The sequence below is a fragment of the Pinus tabuliformis genome, chromosome Q (assembly GCF_031772625.1).
Source record: "Pinus tabuliformis cultivar Carrire ecotype Pingquan chromosome Q, CPIR1, whole genome shotgun sequence".
Lineage (NCBI taxonomy): Eukaryota > Viridiplantae > Streptophyta > Pinopsida > Pinales > Pinaceae > Pinus > Pinus tabuliformis.
This window is the reverse complement of record NC_142296.1, coordinates 437247822-437270314: the sequence shown is the minus strand read 5'-3', so window position 1 is coordinate 437270314 and position 22493 is coordinate 437247822.

Sequence of the window (22493 nt, the reverse complement as noted above, 5' to 3'; positions counted from 1 at the left end):
TGTCCACTCTATTGGCGTATCCTCCACCCTCGTGCAGTTGATTCTCCCAGCAGACCCAGATGCGCACCCGGCTGCTTCTACACCAGAATTGTTGTTTCACAGCGGTCTACCAGTTCCTCCATGTGCATTGTGTTTGTGAGTAACTCCCTTGCTTCTATTGTTATGCAGTGTAATGATCTAACCATCCTATTACAATTTAGCATTGTGACCTCACGTAGTCAATTCTGCCATCGCTGGATCTCTTCATCAGAGTCTGATATGCAGAAACTGTCACGTTCCCATGAGATTCTCTTGTCCGCTGTTAGGTTCACCCAATCTTGACCTAGTGCTATGATCTGGTAGATGCAGTCCAATTCCTCTTCACTATCCTCATCGCGCACAGGCTCAGTGTAGCGTGCCCCTTTAGCTGGATCTAGTGGGACCACTACGCGGAGAGACTTTTTCTCAAATATCATTTTTCGTCTTTTCAGGTTAATGACCCCATTCATGTTCGTGGCCCAGTATATTCCTAATAACGTGGGATAAAGATACTATCATCCACAATATCTATTACCTCAGAATCGATCTTCATGCTTGCACTTTCAATATCCACTGTGATTCCTTGCAGTCTCCCCATAGGTAGGATCTTTTTTTGGTTCGCCATCCGTAATTGGATAGGAGACCATTGTAGTGTGGGCCTACCCATGCACTCCCATGTCTATTTAGGTAGGACATTCGTATTGGACCCCAAATCTAGAAAAACTTGATCCATCTCATAATCCCCAATCTGGGCAGTTAACATTTCCCGCCCGGTGCACAAAACATGATTGCCTAGTTTCCAGACCATGCGCGGTTCGTCCAACCTTGCACACCTAGTTATCATCTCTTGCAATCCCTTCACTTCCTTAGTGTCCCGTAGTAACTTCATGCATGTTTCTAAAAAGGTAGTTAGCATGGAAGTATCTATCTCTGGCTCAGCTTGATCCTTGTTACCCGAAGTAGAAGTCTCCGCAAAGCCCTTCTTAGCTTCCATAAATGTTTCCTTCGCGCGCTCCAAATCAAATTCAGGTTGCTTCGTAGGGGCCTTTCAAACCCATGCATCCTCCTCAGGTTGCTTCCCCTTATCTTCTCCTATAGTTGCACCACTTCTGAGCATCATGTTCACGTTAGGATCCTCCTCGCGTGGTTCCGCCTTCATCATCTGGATGTTCTGAGTGGGAGTAGCCGGAAGCACCCCTTTTTCCTGCATTTGTGCAATTAGTGTGGGGCAATCTATTGCTTCATGATCGAATTGGTAATAGTACGGGCAACATTTTTTGGTCGGGTTCGTGCAATCTCGTGCGTAGTGCCCAGGTCCTCCACAATTGTAGCAAATTAATTTTCCTCGACCTCGTCCAGGTCCCATTCCTCCTCGTCCCTGTCTGCGTCCCTGAAATCTGCCCCGCACTATTGTTGCAGCTGGATCCTAACCTCGCACCTCAGTCTGCATCCTATAAGTAGGTGTTTGTTCCATCAGCAACTCATAACTTCGGTAATTGCATTCGTCATGGCCCATCGATCTACAAAAATTGCAAAATAGCTGTTGAGGGGGTTGTATCAGTTTCAGTAATACATGGCAGTTATCTATGTTGTGCTTTCCTCCCACCTGGTAGATTGCACACCAAAGCGAGGGCACTACGCCTTGCCCTACCTGTGCCTTTGTTTACAATGGCATTGGTCCCCCTCCTGCCAGATAGTTCATGAATATCAGACAGTGATCTTTATCATGGCCTTGGCCTTTACATTTTATGCACCATACCTCTGCGCGCAGTCCTAACCAGGGTGCTTTATCTTGTTTCAGACTTTGCATTTCCAATCATAGGTTTTGTAGTTGCATGTGGATTTGCTGAACTCCCAACCCTGGATCCTGAATTGGAGTTTCATGCAACCTCATTGCTGTCTCTAATGCTTCAGCTTGGGTTGAGATCTTTTGCTGTGATAGTGTCGTCCTCAGGTGTGGTGTCAAAGATGCCACAAACCACGCACAGTGTTGCGCATCTGTTAGCGTCAAGTTAGCCTTGCGGATTGTATTCTTCAATCTCTGATCTAGATCCCATGGGGTTTCACCAGGTAGCATCATGTTTTCCTTGAACCCAATGATTGACTGTGTTTCTGATTTAGGCCGGTTGAATTATTTATTCAATGCATCATGGATCACCGCTATTCCCGCATTCGGGTGATCGCTTGAGTACTTTATATACCACGTCAACACACGGTCTTGTAGCGCACTAACTAGAGAAGCCTTCTTGATGTTCTCATCTGTTACTCCTTGGGCTTCCCATATAGCCTTTACCACGAACCAGAACTGATTTGGTTCCTCATTTCCTACACCTCTAAGTATCGGAAACTTGATCACACCTGCCATCCCAACCCTTGGTGGTGGTAGCGATGGGGTAGGTACAAATGGGTTTGATGCAGGTGAAGTAGGTGGTGGCGTGGACGGTGGTGGTATCAGTGGAATGCGCTAATTTATCAGTCGGACTGCGCTTCTCGGGAGAACCCTGTGAGCTCCTCCTCGCTTTCCCGCGAAAGTGAAATCAGAGGACTATTTTCTAATCCTTCGATCCCACGATAGCCTCTTCCGCTCCTTGTTACCCCAGACATTAATGGATGCGCATAACCCATTTTTCACATAACAACATTTTAATCCAAGTATTCAATGATTTGATGTACTTACCCCGCAGTCCTTGGAGAAATCGCCTCTCTGCTTCGCTGTAACTCACAGTTGTGTCTATCACAAATTCAGTGATAAACCCTCCTATTATCTGATCCAACCAGTGATCTACTACCTGTGCGATTTTATCTTCAGACGCCTCTAGCCTGCGCACCAACTCGAGAGTCCACACTATTGGTTGATCAAGTCTGCACCTTCCCACACTGTCAGCTAGCCTCGCGATCCACTCGTACAACTCTGTTGAGAAAGATGCGAAGAAGATCTCGTGGATTTCTGTGTATATGTAGCGATCTAGCCACCTTTCCTCAAGGATCCGCAGATTTTTGTTTTCTTGTACCACGAACTCATGAAGCTTCTAATCCAAATAGTCTTCAAGTTCTTTCTTTGTTGGGTTCCAACGTTCCGACATCAGACATCCCTTAGGCAGATCCCGGTCCCGGCAACGGAACCATTTGTTGGCTTATTGGGCCTTGACCCAAGTTTGGAAGAGTTTTTAGCCAAACAAATCCCACAGCTACTGGCCCTTTCGGCAACAGCCCGCAGAGCGCGGACTGAGATCTCACCCAAGGTAGCAGGGGAGGGCGTTGGAACCAGGTTTCCGCACCCTTGGGATGTCTTGATGTCGTCTGGAGGGTGTCGCGAACCTTTCTATGGCCTCGCACCCCTACTGTACTACTATCTGACTGTAGGTGTACTTTCTTATTAAGGAAATTATTATAGATCTAATCTTCTTGTTATAGTCTTTAAGCAAACATTTAACAATAAAACCGAGTGCACGCAATTATAAATAGATATAACATATGCGTAAACCAGAACACAATAGATCCGTGATATTTCAGAAAACAACTTATCTTTATTAATATCTTTCTTCACTACAACCATATAAGCCCTGCGCACTCAGCTGCAAGGGTCTGCGCACACAGTTGCGGACTCTATCAAGCCTCTGCACACATAGCTACAAATCCTTTATCTATCTACCAACACCCTTGACTCGGACTTACAGACACAGAGAATATTTCCTTCACAAACCCATAACCATCAAGATTCAACACAAAACTTAACTCAAAACTAACTTCTATCCATAGAGCCTTGCTCTATTTATACATTCCCATGGTCTGTGGACCATGGGCAAGCCAACACATTTCCTATTATTTTACATTATTCTCGGGTGGACAACCCTTTGACTTGACTCATTACAATTCGCACTTCGCGGAGTATTTACCATCCTTTTAACCCAAAACTGTGGGCTTTGAGACCAAAAACCCTTACACGGGTCCTCCGCTACCCAACACCATCCATGAATGAGAATGATTCACAACCGACGCAGTCATTGATGATTTGGTCGATGAATGGTGTTGGATAATTATCCTTCGGACATGTAGCATTCAAGAGTCGACACATACACGGATGGTTCCTTGTTTTTTATCGACAGGAACCAGATTGGAAACCCATTCCATTAAGGGAACGGGACAGACGAAACCAGCACGTAACAACTTTTCCACCTCAGTCTTGATGGCTACCATTTTGTGGGGGTGGACTGGTCGAAGCCTTTGGCAGACAGGTTTTGCATCATCATATATCGTGATCTCATGCTCGACAATAGAAGGATCTATGTCAGGCATTTCCTCGTAATACCAAGCAAATACATTACAGCATTCCTTAAAAAGGCAGGTGAAGTTTGCAATTTCCTTAGGATTGCAATCTACTCCAACCTACATGTTTTCTAGGATTCCTGTTGTGACAGAAATATCGATGAGCAATGTCTTTGAAATATTGCCCATGTTTCCCTCTGAGTCCAAAGTTTGGATAGTCGTATAAGGTGAGGAAACGATTTCAGGTGTGTCAAATGACAAGATTTGAAGAGGCATCATGTCCGAATCAGATATCGAAACATGATGGTGAGAGTCCTCCCAAGGTCACTCTGCTAAACACATGATGTCTCTAATAACTTCGTCCGTAGGTAGGACTTGATTGAGGAGATTGAAAGAAGGAGCAGTTATGGGAGGGGCAGTGGTACTGTTGGCCATGACCAAAGTGACTGGAGATTCTGATGTAGATTGAATGGCCTGGTAGGCCAATTCAGCTAGTGACAACGACATTTGTTCTCCGTGAGTGTCAATGTCTGAAGGGGCTAGTAGGATCCAAGGATCGGTCAATTCATGAGGAATGGATGAAAACATATTAACTGTTTGTGGAACCATGGTCAGCAGAAGAGGGAAACAACCCATTATGGAAGAGCCCTTCAATAGATTGGTACCGATATGAACGTAAGAGTCAGGTACACCACCCACTAAGGGTACAGAGCCGCTGGGTAACGGGGAATAATCACAGATGCAAAAGGAAAACTGGTCCACTGTGACTATCTTTCCATCCAATGGAAATAGGATGATGTGAAAGACAGTAGACACGATGACAGTCATGGCATAAGTCCAACTGTGACCCAACAATAGATTATAGTCGAGCTTTCTATCTACGACTTCGATGTCCATCGTTATCGTTTTCCCATTCAAGGTGACGGGGTAGCTAGCTAGGTAACCTTTTGGGATGAAAGTGTGGCCTTCAAAAGCTTTAAGGGAATTCGATGACGGGGATAGGGTTGGAGAACACAAAGTGAGCCAACATGAAGCCGACATTACACAGGTTGAAGCACCTTCATCAATGACAGTTCTATGTATTCCTTTCCCTTTTAAAAATATTTTCACTTGAAATGCAAGCTGGTGTGAAAGGGGAGGTTTACATTTTTCCATGTCAAAAATTGCAAGAATGGAATCCTGAGGGTCAATACCACCAATTTCTAAAAGCAGAGCTTTCCTTTGTTCTAGACAAGTTTGTAATACTTCGAGCGCCGACATAGCCGACGACACTTGTGCCAAATCTTCTACAATACTATAGTTTTGGGTAGCACGTACAGATGTATTGTGCATTGTGTGACAAAGCGCCCCTTTAAGGGCGCGAATCACAAGATTAGCAACCGGCCTTTCGATATGAAGATCGTTAGGCGGCGGTGGGTTTTGACTTGAGGAGGGTTCCTCTGCATGAGTGACTGGAGCTCCATAAGATTTGGCTCTGGTTTGTAGATCTACCGTTTCAAAGGTGTAAATGATAGATGGTCCTTCACCAGCTGAAGGATGTTGTGAACTACCATTGGCCCCTTGTGGGGGTTGGGGTTGGTTTGCAATAAGGTGTTGCTGCTACTGAGCAGGGAAAGGATTATTCAGGACAGCAGGGGTCCTGCCAATGTCCTTTTTAGCAATGAAATCTGTGCATTCCTGAAGACGTGGATAGCGATAGGTCATGTGGTCTTCGACATGGATTTTGCAAGGGAATCTGGCAGGTTTATCCTTTCCATCGTCAAAGGCGCAGCAGCCTTCTGCTTTGGGTTGTACTACTTTGTTGATTACTCTTCAAAAGGAGTGGTCTTTTTCTTATTCTTCTTGTTCTTACCACTGGGTTTTTGTATAGACTGCAAAAATTTCATCACGGTGGTAGGAAGAGGATTTGATTTGGTAGAGGGGTCAAATGACATATGGACAATGTGACCATTGAGTTGTTTTACAACAGCCCCAAATGTTGCACCAATAATCCCATCGGCATGCGCTCCCAATTTCTGAGTAGTGGGAGCATTGGAGTTGCGAGGGGCATTGGGAATGACATCGTATAAAGTGCCAGATTGTGAATATATCATATCTAAGTGTTGGAAACGACAAATGGATTGGTATTCTGTGACCACGCCACCTAAGGTGACATCTTTAGCGATTTGGGGGAGTAGAGACTTGCAGAACCAATCAGCTAATAGATAGTTTGGGAGGGGAGCTTTGACTAACCTCCACCTACGTCTCCATTCATGTATATGATCAGAGATGTGGGTGGCGGTGTCCTAACGTAATGAAGTGAGGAGTTCCGTCCTAGTTTCATAGTGGATGGGTAGCTAGAAGTGCTTTAAAAATTCCATCGCTAAAATGCCAAAGGTATTGACTAATGCGCGTGGTAACTTGATGTACCACTTGGCTGCATTTCCAATAAGGATGCGGGGAAAGAGACGTAGCCGGATACTATCATCCACCATGGAGTTAGAAACACACCATAAATGATAGGTGGTGATGTGTGTATTTTGATCTTCCCCTTGTTTCCCCTCAAAATTCGAGATGTCTGTCGATATTTTATGTGGGATTAGTGGCCAAAGTAAGTTGTGATAGATGGGGTCATTTGTGATTTTGTACAATTCAAGCATTGCCAAGAAAGGCAACGTGTTTGATGCCCTCGAATCGGACCAAGGAAATGACATATGACTTGAGGATCCTTGCGGTCCTCCCATCATGTTGTTTCCAACATTATACATAGGCTGTGTGGTATAGTAAGTACCTTGGGGTATGGTATTGTACTGTGGGTTTCCATAGGGGTTGTTAGGCTGGGGGATGGAAGTGCCCCCAAGATAAGGAGTTCCCCCTTGACTCATTTCAGGTTGTGAGTAGGGTGCCCCTATGGATTGATTGGGACCTTGTTGAAGGTTCCCGCTCACAACATAACTAACCATATGTCCTTGACTGACATAAGGAGGGTTCATGTCAATCAATGAATGACCATGCAGACCTGAAAATGAAGGGGGAACTGTTATGATCCCAGATGGTATATGCATATTGGGAACTGTGCCCCCAGATACCTGAATCTGGGGGTTAGAACTATACAATGGATTCCAACCATAGATTTGGTTGAAGGGACCCGTGCTAATCGCGCTATATTAAGCGTTATAAGGAGCGCTATATGTAGGACTTGTCGAAGGTCCAGGGGCTGACACAAAAGGGTTGGAACCCAAAATGTACTAGTTTCCACACGTGGTGGGTGTCACAATAGGATTTGAACTTGGAACAGATGGGATAGTGGGGTTCGCCATCAGAGGCGTGGTACTGACTATTGACCGGGGGGTGGTGGTGGACCAAAAGTGTCCACAAAAGCCCACGACCCAATAGCCATCGATGGGATGGGTGGAAATTTTCCAACGGAAGACAAAGGAGGTACAAATGCAACGGGAACCAAGAGTGGTCCCAACGGATTCATGATCAGAGGATTGCATGGTGGAAGAAATCCTTCAGTAAAGAAATCCTCCGGTAAGCTTGAATCATTGGATGTCCAAACTGATTATGTGTTAGATATCGGAGACTAATTTCCCGAAGACATGGAATCCAGTTAACTGGGGCTTGACGGATCCTCCACAATGAGTGGGGGAAGTCCTAACAACCATCTAGATTGGTGATGAGGACCGGATGTAGCCACGGTGGCCGATAAATCTTATCAGTAAATTTTATAGTGATGTTTATTAAAGTCTCGGTGATAACACTCTGGCACTTAAAAAATAAAAAAATACACTAAGGAAATCAATCAACAAGCAGAGGGAAATGACCCTGTCTGATAAGCATCGATCACTGGAGATGAAACCCAGTATCACAATGAATAACAGAGAGAGTTTCCCAAATGTACAGTTACGATTACTCTTGCGCTTCGTCCGAACCTAAAATTAAGGGGACAAGTACTCTCGTGAAGACGAGCACCCTCCCAAAAACTGAAGACAGAGTAGGTTCATTTGTGTTAGGTACCAGGGCAGCCCACCCCAGTCACCTTGTGTTCATCCCTAAAAGTATGGCCACTAAGGATACCTCAAATCACAGACACTACCAGGGGGGACATAGTCGCAGACAGTACACTGTGTGGGCAGGATACCTGAGTCCTCGACTCAGCTCCGATATCCCCGAAGGGATCCCTGATACACAGAATACCCAAAGGAGATGTAGGAAAAGTTTGGCTACCTTCACTTATTATCCGATGTTGTCTCGTATTTATGTCCAATTTTACTGGGGTGGTCCAGGACAATATGAGTGTAGAAGGATTTCTCTCTTTAATGACACTAGTTTCGGTGTATGATCTTGGGCAGTTAACTCACACTGCCTATCCCAAGATCCTAGCCTAAACTAATGTGTGTTTACTCTAAAAAGAGTTGTTGATTGATTTTATTAGGTATATTTTAAATGTACTTCGTTAGAGTCTTTGGTAGGGGTGTTGACGTATGAAGTTATATGGGACTCTGACTCAAATCATGCAAAAACAATGCTTGTAAATTTTCACTTTCGATGAATAAGTTGCTTCTACAAAGGGAGAGTCATTCATACATCAATATATATACCATGCATCATATTCAGTAAAACACTAGCATAACCGACAGAACTTCAATGCTCATTAACAACTATTGAAACCAAATAATCCAAATTTAACCAACTAAGTAGAAAACAGTAAAAAATTTTGTATTTTTTCTTTAATGAAAACAAAAACTTTAATAAGTAAAGCTATTTTCTTAAAAAAAAATTGTTCAGGACACAGATCAGTCAAACAAGTGCAACTGTAGATCCATGATCAGTCTACAAGAAGATTTCCCAACCCATGAGGTCATAGGGTAAGTTGTTTATCAAGAAATGGCTGACTAACGCTCTATACTAGAGGCTACAGAGAGTTAGTTTCAGCACTAACGCTCTGTTTGTGAGGACACAGTGCTTTATAAAGCACTATTTACACTAGTAACCAGTGTTAGTGAGGAAAAATACTCAAAAAATGGGTTGTGGGGATCAGATCTAGGGTTGAGCAATGAGAGAAGGGTGTTGTATGGTCCTGAGTGGTCGGAAAGGGAATGAAGAAGTATAGAAAGGCCTAAAAGAAAGAGATATCTAGGAACTTTCTGGGAAAACTAGGAACTAAGTGTAGTCCCCAGCGGAGTCATCAATTCTACTATGGGGATTAATTCACAAGTGTTTGGTGATGTAGAAACCCTCAAGGATCTTCCCGAGATCCTTGGAAGACAGTCAGATTAGTTGCAGTTGTCACAAAGATACATGCATATCTATGTTTAACAAATGAATATTAAAGCGAGAAGGAATCATTACCTCGAGTCTTACTATGTTGTTTCTAGAGAGCGCAATGCAGCTAGGCGGAAGATCCCTGAGTCGGCTCCAGACCAAAACCTTCACATAGCAAAGACAAGCACAATATCACAGCATAAAACCTTGATAAACAATGCATGAACATATAATTATATCTAGTTGCATATAACTAAGCCACTCATGCTAATGATATTGAATAAAAATACAAAAAATTCATACTATCAACATCTCAGAGTGGACAACACAACTACAGTTCTATATTGATGTAGAAAGAGTGATTACAACCATCAGTTGCATCAACCTTCCCTTACACCTCCAGATCCTCTCTCTCTCTCCCTTCTTAACCTCTTCTGATTCCTTAGTTTGAGATTCTGCTCGACAGTCAAATAGGAAATCCTTTCAAATGGTTCGACCTCTTTCACAATGGCCCTAGCCTTGCATATATAGCATGTGAGGTTAGGGTTGCCAAGTCCTTCCTGAGTTCCATTAGGAAAAAGCAATGATGTTTCCATGCCTTTGTGCTCTTTCCTGTTTGTATACTCCATTAGGAATTAGTAATTCCCCCAAACTGATCCAGGATTTTTTCGCTTATAAATGTATAGAAAATAATTGCATATAAAATTGTAGCTTAACACATAAATGTGCACATATGAAAAGAAGAAGAAAACACATAAAAGGCACAAAAGAGAACACCAAGGCTTCATAACGGAGTTCCTCCAATTTGGACTATGTCTCTGGGCCCAACTCAACAATGGGAAGGCCTTTCTTATTAAATGGCATGAATAAACAGAATTACATTTATCAATCTGTCCATAAAGAGGCTTATACTTCCAATCTGCCTGATGGCTATGAAATGAGTGCCTAAGATGGAGTGGTGTGTAGCACCAAAGCTTCCCACAATAATAGAAGAGGGCTGGAGTCGTGTACCTATTCAAGATAGCTCAATAGATTCTCTCGGCCTCTGCAAAACAGCGTGCTGCAACCATCAAGATTGCCTCCTCCATGCTCTTCCATTGATCCCTTTTATAATGGATTTTCAGGCAAGATCCCTTTAAATCGGGGCTTGCCTAGTTAATAAGAGAGCTTGGTAGAGTGGAAGCATCGACAGGTGCAACCACTTCTTAAAAGGGTCCTTTTATCTTTGCATGGATAAAGGCTTAAACTCCCAAAGAAAACACTGAAAAACCACCTCAAAACCATATACCTGGACCTCAAAATCATGTAATCGAGCTTATTTTTCCTATCGGGTCTGCGCTAAAGACGCAATCAGAATTTTTCTGGTCCATAGGTCCTATTCACAGGGAAGGGCCGATCACCGATATCAGTGTTAGCCGATTGTGTCGGTCCTACTCATATATAATGCTCTGATGCCCCGATAATGGTTCCATCGATCGGTGTATCGCCAATCTGACTGCCTGATCGCCGATATAAGCTTATATATATATATATATATATATATATATATATATATATATATATATATATATATATATATATATATATATATATATATATGACCGTCGATTGCAATTGCCTCCGATCCGCCAATCCGATCTGATCGGAGATCGGCAATCGTGGGTTCCATGGCCCAATGCTTAAGTCCGCCCTCATGCAATGTCCGATTGCGATTTGCCTTTAAGGCTTTAAGACCCATTTCTAAAGGAAATTCCTCTTTTTCTTAAGGATTGAAGAACCCTTGTTTTTGCAATAAATTCATCATCCGGACTTGGATTGAAGTACCGTTTGTGTCATTGGATTTAGAAAGACGAGATCACTGCTCTGGTCCTGGGTTGACTTCATTTCGATCACTTTGATTTCTAAGTTTCTCCATGCCATTGTATCTGAAGATCCACCTAGATCAATCCTCCCCATTTAGGAGCTTTTGGACCACCAAAATATTTTCATTAGTCAATTGGAAAGTGAGGGTATTGTGCCCTCGCTTTCTCTTTATCCAGCCATCTGGCCTTGTTGGGATGCATTCCCTTGAATCCAACTCAAAGGCATTCTACATCTCCTCACCATGAAGTCCTAGTTCTTTTGTCGAGGATGATGTCTTCGGGCAATTCATCGAGATATTCAAGTGCAAAATCATCGATAGTAGGAACTGTGCCCACCTCATCAGTGTCCATGACCAAAGGTGGTTCATACAGCTTTAAGTTCTCCACATTCACTACTAAGTACATCTACACATATACCAGAAAGTCAAGACAAAAGGCATTGTTCCCAATCTTCTCCAATATGGGGAATGGTCCATACCGGATTGGCCACAACTTCTTTCCTTCACCCTTCATCCTGTCTTTGCTGATGTGGAACCACACCTTGTCGCCCACTTGGAATTGATGGTCAACTCAATGTTTATCATGTCGAGCCTTGTAATGGGCTTGACTCTTTTCCAATTGCTCTTGCATTGCTTGGTGAATCATTTGGATTCGCTAAATGAACTGTTGAGTTTTGTCTTTATCATTACGTCCACTAGAGCCATCCTCCCTTCCAAATACCATGTCTAAAGGGTCCTTTGGCAGGTAACCAAAGCATGTCTTGAATGGTGAATGCTACGTAGATGAATGCACTGCTCGGTTATAGGAATGTTTTGTATAGGGGAGATGTTCATCCCACGACTTGGGATGTTTCCCACAATAGCCTCGTAATAGGTGTACCACGGTACAGTTAACAACCTCTGTCTGCCCGTCGGTTTGCGGGTGAAATTCCATGCTTCTTTTCAGTTTGGTTTCCATAATCCTCCACAAGCTAGTCTAGAACTCCCCAAGGAAGTGAGAGTCTCGATCCGAAACAATTGATGTGGGTAATCCAAAGTGGACCCAAACATCCTGAAAGAAAAGAGAAGCAGTCTGCTCTGCAGTAATCTGCTTTTTACAAGGCATAAGAATACACATTTTGCTAAAATAATCAACGACGACATATAAATAGTCATGACCCTTCCTAGAAAAAGGTATACCTCCTAAAAATTCCATTGACACACTTTCCCATGGACGACTCGGAATAGGGAGTGGTGTGTAGAGCCCAAGTTTTCTATTAGAGGGCTTTGAAACAGAACACATCACACAACCCTTTTCATAGTGAGTCACAATGTTTTTCATGAGGCCAAAAACAATATATTTGTACATGACATAAAGTCTTTTCGACACCAAAGTGTCCAGACACAAGAGAGGTGTGGGCCTCTCAAATTATGTTAGGTCCCTATAATACTAGTGATTACCCCATTACTATTGTAGTTATACCCCTTATTTATATTGATGTACCCATGTAGTGCCCATATTGTTACTATTGTGCCACATAGAAGCCCACTATTGTTATTGTTGTGCCCTACAATATTATTGTTATGTAGGCTTTGATTGTATTGGGACCACTTAGACTCCTATATATAGAAAGGAGGTATTTTCATTTGTATTATCCAAGAATTGTTCATTTATGTAATGTAAAGGAGGTTGCCCCCTCGAAGAGGCTGAATTCTAAGGCGTGGATCTCTCTTTTCTATCTTTTTGTGAGCTGGTTTCATAACATTTGGTATCAGAGCTTTGGATTCTAAGGTTTCGCTGCTCCAAACAGGTCATCGTGGCATTTTCGCTATAACTTTTTTTCTGTGATGTTTCAGAAGTCGCAAAAAAAACCCATTTGAGAAGAAATCGCGCTGAACCTTGGGTCCGAATTTCAGATCTTTTCACACGATATTTGCGGAGATATGACCTGAGGAAGTTGGTCTTTTTGCAGACTCCTGAATTACATTCAAAACAGGTGACCTGAGGAAAATCGTCATAACTTTCTCTCTAAGAATCGGATTGAAATTTCGTAAGAAGGTACAGAAAGAGAACGGACTGTAGTTTCTTGTATGGGTGTTTCAGATTCAAAGGTTGAAACAGGGACTCGTGGCACGTCGTACAACTTCGCTCTACTGAACCAGTCTAAAAGCAAGTCACTGTGGGAGATTTCACATAACTCTTCCTTGGAGAATCCAATTTGGCTCAGACTTGTGGCATTGGAAAGAGGACGCAGAAGGCTACTACAGGTAGCAATTTCAGAATTGGATGATCCGAAATTACAGAGATACATCAGATTCAATATCAGGCTTCTATAAAGTAAAAAAAGGTGTGTAGTTTGTTTTTTAATTTTTGTGTAAGCTTGGTTTAACGGAATTCAAAGGGCATAGTAAAGCATTATTATCGGTAACTGATGCCCCGAGGAAAGAAAATTCAAACACCTAGTAAGGAACCTGAAAGCTCTAGCATGACTCATGAAGAAGAGGAAGAAATGCTACATGATATATCAAAATTACAAGAACAAGTGCAACAAATGTCACGCTCACAAAAGCTAACAGAAGCTAAGATAAGTGGCGTGGAATCTAAGGTAAATGGCGTGGAATCTAAGATAAAGGGAATGGAAGCTAAGATGGAGGATTCGATGGCAAATTTGAAGATAGATTTGAATACAAACATGGAAGAATTGAAGAAGTTGCTACAAGAAAGGGTCACTAATGGTGAAAAGGTAGTAAAGGAAACTCATGATGAGAACAAAAGAAATGTTAATCATGATTCCATAGACTCTAATGTTGGATCAAAGACTCACCATGTTCCAAAAATTATGAGGAAGTTTGATGGCAAGGATCCCGCCACATGGATATTACAGATGGAACAATTCTTCGATCTCAATAATGTGCAAAACACACAAAAGGTACGTATGGCAACTTTATATTTGGAACCAAATCAGTTTGTATGGTATCAATGGCTTTGTTCTCGTAAACCATTTATCACTTGGGCAATTTTTACGGAAGAATTAGTAGCACATTATGAGGATACAAAAAGCAACACTTTTTTTAGCCAATTGATAAGTCTCAAACAAAAGGGTTCAATAATGGAGCACATTGAGGAGTTCCAAAAATTGAACATAAGGGTAAAAGATATTCCAGAGGAGCATAGGATTGATGTGTTCATAGGGTCTTTAAAGGATAATATCCAACATGATGTGCGCCTTTGGGAACCTGATTCATTAGAGAAGGCATTCAGGTTAGCAAGAAAAATGGAAAGCAAAATTATGGCAACTAGGAAGCATACCATTCACAACTATAAAGACGGAAGTGTTGTTGCCCATAGTCTTCCACAACCTACAAGGTTGACACCACAACAATTGGAAGAAAAAAGAGCAAAAGGGCTTTGTTACAATTGTGATAGCAAATACACAAAAGGTCATAAATGTGCTGAGAAGAAATTATTCTACATAGATTGTGAAGAGGAAGAAGAAAAGGAGCAAGAAAGGTCAAAAGAAGAGGATATATTCCAGGAACAAAGCCTAGATGAAGAACAAATAAATCCGACCATATCTTGTAATGCATTGGCGGGAATTACCACTCCTCAAACCATCAAGATAGAAGGACAAATCAAGAAGAAAAAGGTAATAGTGTTGATTGATTCAGGAAGCACCCACAATTTTATTCATTGTAGGGTAGCAAAAGAATTGAATTGCTTCCTATATCCAGCACCAGAGTGTCAAGTGATGATTGCAAATGGAGGAACAATAAATTGTTCTGGAAAGTGCCATAATATCAAGCTATCCATGGGAGAATATGTATTGACTAGCCCAATGCTTTCCATTCCAATGGGAGGTGCTGATGTTGTACTAGGAGTCCAATGGCTACAATCCTTGGGTACAATAGCTTTTAATTTTCAAGAACTTTTCATGAAATTTTCTGTGGAAGGAAAGGAAGTTGAATTAAGGGGTATTGCAGGGAAACCAGGAAAGATAATCAGCTCTAATGGAATGACAAAGCTTCTAAAAAAGGAGCAAAGAGGTGTAATTGCACAATTATGTTCGCTAGATGTTTCCACATTGGAATCATCTATTTCTCCAGATCTCCAAAAAGTCTTGGACAATCATTCCAAGGTATTTGAGACTCCCAAAGGTCTCCCACCTATGCGTGATCATGATCATGCTATTCATCTGATTCCAGGAAGTGTTCCTCCAAACATCAGGCCGTACAGATATCCTTATGTCCAAAAAAGTGAAATTGAACGTATGGTTGCAGAAATGCTAGAGGCTGGTATAATTCAACCGAGTCAAAGTTCTTTCTCAGCTCCAGTAGTATTGGTGCACAAGAAGGATGGATCATGGCGCATGTGTCCAGATTATAGGGAGCTCAACAAGCTCACTATTAAAGATAAGTTCCCCATTCCTGTTATTGATGAATTACTGGATGAATTGCATGGATCAATTTACTTCACCAAGTTGGATCTTCGTTCGGGATATCATCAAATTAGAATGAAGGTTGAAGACATTCCGAAAACAGCATTTAGAACTCATGAGGGTCATTATGAATTTTTGGTCATGCCTTTTGGCCTTACCAATGCACCTTCAACATTTCAAGGTTTGATGAATTCAATTTTCAAACCATTCCTTAGAAAATTTGTGTTAGTATTTTTTGATGATATACTAATCTACAGCAAGTCTTGGAAGGATCATGTTGAACATGTTGACAGGGTCTTACAACTATTGGAGGAGAAACAATTATATGCAAAAAGATCCAAATGTTTCTTTGGAGTCCAGGAGGTGGAATATTTGGGTCATATTGTATCTCATGAAGGAGTTAAGGTAGACCCTAGCAAAATTAAAGCCATTAAGGAATGGAAAATCCCCACATCCATAAAGCATCTGCGAGGATTTCTTGGGTTGACAGGGTATTATCGCAAGTTTGTTAAGAATTATGGGAGAATAGCAGCACCTCTAACAACATTATTGAAGAAAGATTCATTTTCATGGACTTCGGAAGCAACAAAGGCCTTTGAACATCTTAAAGAGGCAATGTGCCAAGCACCGGTCTTAGCTACGCCGGACTTCACAAAAACCTTTATTGTGGAATGTGATGCTTCAGGAAATGGAATTGGTGCTGTTCTAATGCAAGATGAAAGACCCATTGCTTTTGAAAGTCGTCCAATCAAGGGAAAGTTTTTAAGCAAAGCTATTTATGAGAAGGAAATGTTGGCAATACTCCATGCACTTAAGAAATGGCGACCCTACCTAATGGGAAGACACTTCAAGGTAAAAACGGATCATGATAGCCTTAAATACTTTTTAGAACAAAGATTATCCTCTGAAGAGCAACAAAAGTGGGTCACAAAGATGTTGGGTTATGACTTTGAAATCATCTACAAAAAAGGGAAGCAAAATGTGGTGGCAGATGCACTCTCAAGAAAGGATGAGGATGTGGAAGCATTGTTGTGTGCCATTTCTATTATCCAACCAGATTGGATAAACGAAGCAAGGGAGGAATGGAAGAATGATGAAGAAGTGTGGGCACTTATTCGAAAGCTACAACAAGATTCCAGTACGTCTGATACATTTAGCTGGAAAAATGATTCATTATGGTACAAAGATCGCTTATACCTCTGTAAGAATTCCCAGCTAAAACAAAAGATTCTTATGGAATTGCACACTTCTCCCTTAGGAGGGCACTCAGGATTTTTAAAAACTTACCACAGGGTTAAGAAGGAATTTTTTTGGGATGGCCTTAAATCAGATATTCAAAAGTTTGTGGCAGAATGTTTGGTTTGCCAGCAAAATAAAGTTGAAACAATTAAGACACCGGGTCTATTACAACCTTTATCCATTCCAAGCCAACGTTGGGAGGAGGTTTCAATGGATTTTATCACAGGTTTACCCAAGTCTGAGGGAAAGAGTGTCATCATGGTGGTAGTTGACAGACTTACCAAGTATGCACACTTTTGTGCATTATCACATCCATTTAAAGCCAGTACAGTTTCTACTGCATTTATGGAAACAATTCAAAAGCTACATGGAAACCCAAAGATTATTGTAAGTGACAGAGATCCCATTTTCACTGGAAATTTTTGGACAGAATTATTTTCTTGTCTTGGTACTCAGTTAGCTCATAGCTCATCTTATCATCCTCAATCTGATGGGCAAACTGAGATAGTAAACAAATGTTTGGAAGGATATCTTCGTTGCTTTGTATCTGATAAACAGACACAATGGGTCAAATGGTTGCCTCTGGCTGAATGGTGGTATAACACTTCCTTTCATACAGCAACAAAAATGACCCCATTTATGGCACTTTATGGGTATCAACCACCATCCATCACATCATATTTAAGAGAAAATTCTAAGGTTCAGGCAGTGGAACATCACATCGAACATCAACAACAAGTCCTCCAACTCTTAAAGGATAACCTTGTGTTGGCACAGAATAGAATGAAACAACAGGCAGATCAACATCGCAGTGAAAGAAGTTTTGATGTAGGTGATTGGGTATTCCTACGGCTACAACCATATAAGCAAATGTCCCTCAAGCAAGCTAAGAAGGATAATAAATTATCACCAAAGTATTATGGTCCGTACAAGGTGTTGCAAAAGATTGGTACTATGGCATACAAATTGGAGCTTCCTGCAGCTTCTCGATTGCACCCAGTTTTCCATGTTTCATGCTTAAAGAAGGTTATAGGCGACAAGCTCCCAGTTCAAACAATATTGCCAGAACTTGACGAAGAAGGAAAAATTATATTGGAACCGGAAGCAGTTATAGAAACAAGAACTCGACAGCTACGAAATCGATCAATTTCAGAGTACCTTATCAAGTGGAAGAACTTATCCGCTGAAGATTCCACATGGGAGGATGAGAATTTTATGCAGAAGTATCCTGAACTACTCAAGTGTTGAGGACAACACTTTTTTGAAGGAGAGGGGCATGTTAGGTCCCTATAATACTAGTGATTACCCCATTACTATTGTAGTTATACCCCTTATTTATATTGATGTACCCATGTAGTGCCCATATTGTTACTATTGTGCCACATAGAAGCCCACTATTCTTATTGTTGTGCCCTACAATATTATTGTTATGTAGGCTTTGATTGTATTGGGACCACTTAAACTCCTATATATAGAAAGGAGGTATTTTCATTTGTATTATCCAAGAATTGTTCATTTATGTAATGTAAAGGAGGTTGCCCCCTCGAAGAGGCTGAATTCTAAGGCGTGGATCTCTCTTTTCTATCTTTTTGTGAGCTGGTTTCATAACAAATTACATGCACTCTTTCTCCTGTGGGAATACGCAATTTACCAAGGTGATACAACAATTTCCCCTGCAAGTGATAGTTATCCACCTGTGAACCATGGGTTAGTTTTGCATAAATTAAAGTCATCATCTTTAGCATATTGTTCAGCATAAATTTCAAAAGACAATGAAGCATTATGAAAAATAATAGAAGCAGAAATAGGAGGGCAAGATAGCATATCGACCACTTTATTGCTAGTGCCCTTCTTATACTTTATTACCAGATGAAACTATTGAAGAAAGCCCATCCACTTGAAATGACGAGTTTGTTGCAACTTGGTTTGTGACTGAAGGTACTGCAAGGGCTGATGATCTGTATGGATGATGGTTTCCTTGCCGATCAGGTAGTGTTTCCACTTTTTCACGCTCCGCACCAAGGCATAAAGCTCCTTGTCATAAGTGGGATAGTTTATCACAGCTTGAGAAAACTTCTCAGAATGGTAACAATTTGGCTTCTTTTGATGCATCAATACGGCTCCCATGGCATAACCGTTGGCATCAGTTTTGATCTCAAATGGCTGTTAGAGATCGGGTAAGGCTAAGACTGGCGCGGTGCTAATTTTTTCCTTCAATGTTTCGAAGGATTTATGTTTTCTTCCTCCCCATTGGAATACCTATTTCGCACTTGTCAATGTGTGCAAAGGTGCTGCAATAACAAAGAAATTAGCAATAAATCTCCGCAAATACTGGATTGCACCTAGAAAGCTACGGACCTCAATTACACTAGTAGGCTTAGGCCAATTTACAATTGCTTCAACTTTAGTGGGATCAATTTTTAATTGACCATGACCAACAATATGACCTAGATAACCCAAAGAGGTTTTCCCAAACTCACACTTTGACAATTTTACAAATAGTTTTTCTTTCTTCAGCACATCAATCACTTTCTTTACATGACTCATATGTTCAAACCAACTCTTGCTGAAAACTAGTATATCATCTAAATATACAAGAACAAACTCATCAATGGAGGGCTGAAATATATTGTTCATAACCCACATAAAGGTGGCTGGAGCATTGCAAAGCCCGAATGGCATTACCATCCATTCGAACAACCCCTGATTGGTTTTAAAAGCGATTTTCCACATGTCCTACTCTGCAATTCGAACTTGGTGATAGCCACTTCACAAATCCAACTTTGTGAAATATACAACATTTTTTAATTGATCCAATAAATCATCTATTCGTGGGAGAGGATAGAAATTTTTTACTGATATTTTGTTGAGTGCGTGGTAGTCCACACACATCCTCCAGCTGCCATCCTTCTTGGGCACTAGAACAATCAGTGACCCACATGGGGAGGAGCTCGGCCTGATCATGCCTTGGTCCAGCAATTCCTGCACTTGACGCTTGATCTCCTCCATTTCGACTGCTGACATTTTGTACATGTCGATATTTGGCAGAGGGGCATCATGCAACAGGTGGATTTCGTGTTGGATCTCCCTCTTTGGAGGTAGTCCCCACGGCTCCTAAAACAATGCATTATAATCAACAATTAAACCCATAAATTCTTGTTTATGCTTCCCATCGCAGCCTTCAAACGCATCTGTGAATTCGCCCTCCTTTTCCTTGACGACCATAAGCATGCATGTTTTGCTGGAATTTACTAGTTTGTTTCATCTGCCCAATGCTTATGAGGTTGGCGTTAATTTTGTTTTGATGAGCCCGCACTATGTACTCTATCCCATCCTTAGTGATGTGGTATTTATTCTCATGGTGGAAAAAAATAGCATTCTGTCATACAGGTAGGGGCTCCCCAATACCATGCCACAGATGTCCAGTGGTATAACATCCGTCTCTACTTCATCCACCAGCTTAGAAGCAATCACAAATTTTACCTTACACTGTTGGGTTACATTCAATTTAGCTTTATCATGTATCCATCCCAGCGGGTAAGGCTTTGGGTGTGGTTTTGTTTCTAAGCCAAGCTTCTTTACCAGGGATTCTACAATTAAATTTTCTTGGGACCCCGTATCAAACAAAGTTTCTACTTTGGTATGATTTACTACAACTCTGATATGAAATAATTCAATTATTTTTCTATCATTTGAAAGGGACTCATCTACAGAACTGGTGCTTCCATGTGATTTAGAATCAACAGGAGGTGTAAAGGTACCTTTTGTTCCCACTGTTGTGACCAGTGCTTCATCTCCTGAATCTGATCCAAGGTCTTGCTGTGTTGTTGCCACTGTTTTCTACTTCCCTTTTCCTCCATACTTCTTTGAGCATTTTTCTGGGTGCTACTTCCAACAGATATCATCATCATGGCCTTCTTTATTGCAATGATTGCAATAAGGTCACTCTCCCTCTTTGTTTGTTGTTGTTTTCTTCTCCTTCCCTTTCCATTTCACTTTGGATTTACCATTGGGAGGTTTGAATGGTGGCTTTCTAGATTGGTCCTCCCTTTCATTCTTTCCCCTGTTCTCAATATGAATTGCTTTCACACTAGCTGGGTCAATAGTGGTTGGTTCAAACAACAATATTGAATGCCAAATATAACTATGCAGTGAGACAATATACTTAGTTACAACTTCAAGTGTATCTAGTGCAATACCCAAATTCAGTTCTTGCTTCCTAAATTCTTCTGTAAAACTCTAAACATCCTACCCTTTGCCTTGCCTTAAATATTTCCAATTCATCAAAGCTTTCTATTTGTATCCTAAGGGATAAAATTGTTCCTTTAATGCAGAAGTAAAATCAGACCATGAGGAAAAGAGATTACCCACATTTTTACTGCTCTGTAATTTACTCTCCCACCAAACGAGAGTTGTGCTGCCCAGCCATAGAGAGGCCAACTGGATTTTCACCTCATCCTCTACGATTTGTTGATTCCTGCAATAAACCTCAATCTTCCTAATCCAGTTGTTAAGCTTTTTTGTGTTACTTTCACCATTAAACACAAGAAGATCAAATTTAACATCTAATTTTAAAAAAGGTTTCTTAGATGCATCCTTTGGATTTCTTTGAATATGGTGGTGGGGGGGAAGAAGAACCTTCACCACCAGAAGGAGAAGGAGGGGGTTCTTCTCCATCATTCCCATGTGTTGAACCTTATCCTTCTAGATTCCTCTCTTCAGCTTTTCCTAGTCTTATAACCAGCTGACTAATATTCTCTGCCATTGAATAGAAAGTCTTTCTAAAATTTCACTCCTCTTCAATACGAGCTTCCTCTTCAGCCAGGTCTCTTCTTCGAGGTGCATGCCCTACCTCTAGATCAAAAGGTTCTAGATTCCCTTCGCCTATTTGAAGCCTACCTCTTGTTAACATACAAACATGCAATTCACATCTAAAAAGCCCTGCTCTGATACCACTTGATCCAGGATGTTTTCGCTTATAGATGTATAGAAAATAATTGCATATAAAATTGCAGCTTAACACATAAATGTGCACATATGAAAAGAAGAAGAAAACACATAAAAGGCACAAAAGAGAACACCAAGGCTTGATAACGGAGTTCGTCCAATTTGGACTACGTCTCCGGGCCCAGCTCAACAATGGGGAGGCCTTTCTTATTAAATGGCATGAATAAACAGAATTACATTTATCAATCTGTCCATAAAGAGGCTTATACCTCCAATTTGCCTGATGGCTATGAAATGAATGCCTGAGATGGAGTGGTGTGCAGCACCAAAGCTTCCCGCAACAATAGAAGAGGGCTAGAGTCATGTAACTGTTCAAAATAGCTCAATAGATGCTCTCGGCCTCTACGAAACAACATGTTGCAACCATCAAGATTGCCTCCTCAATGCTCTTCCATTGATCCCTTTTATAATGGATTTTCAAACAAGATTCCTTTAAATCA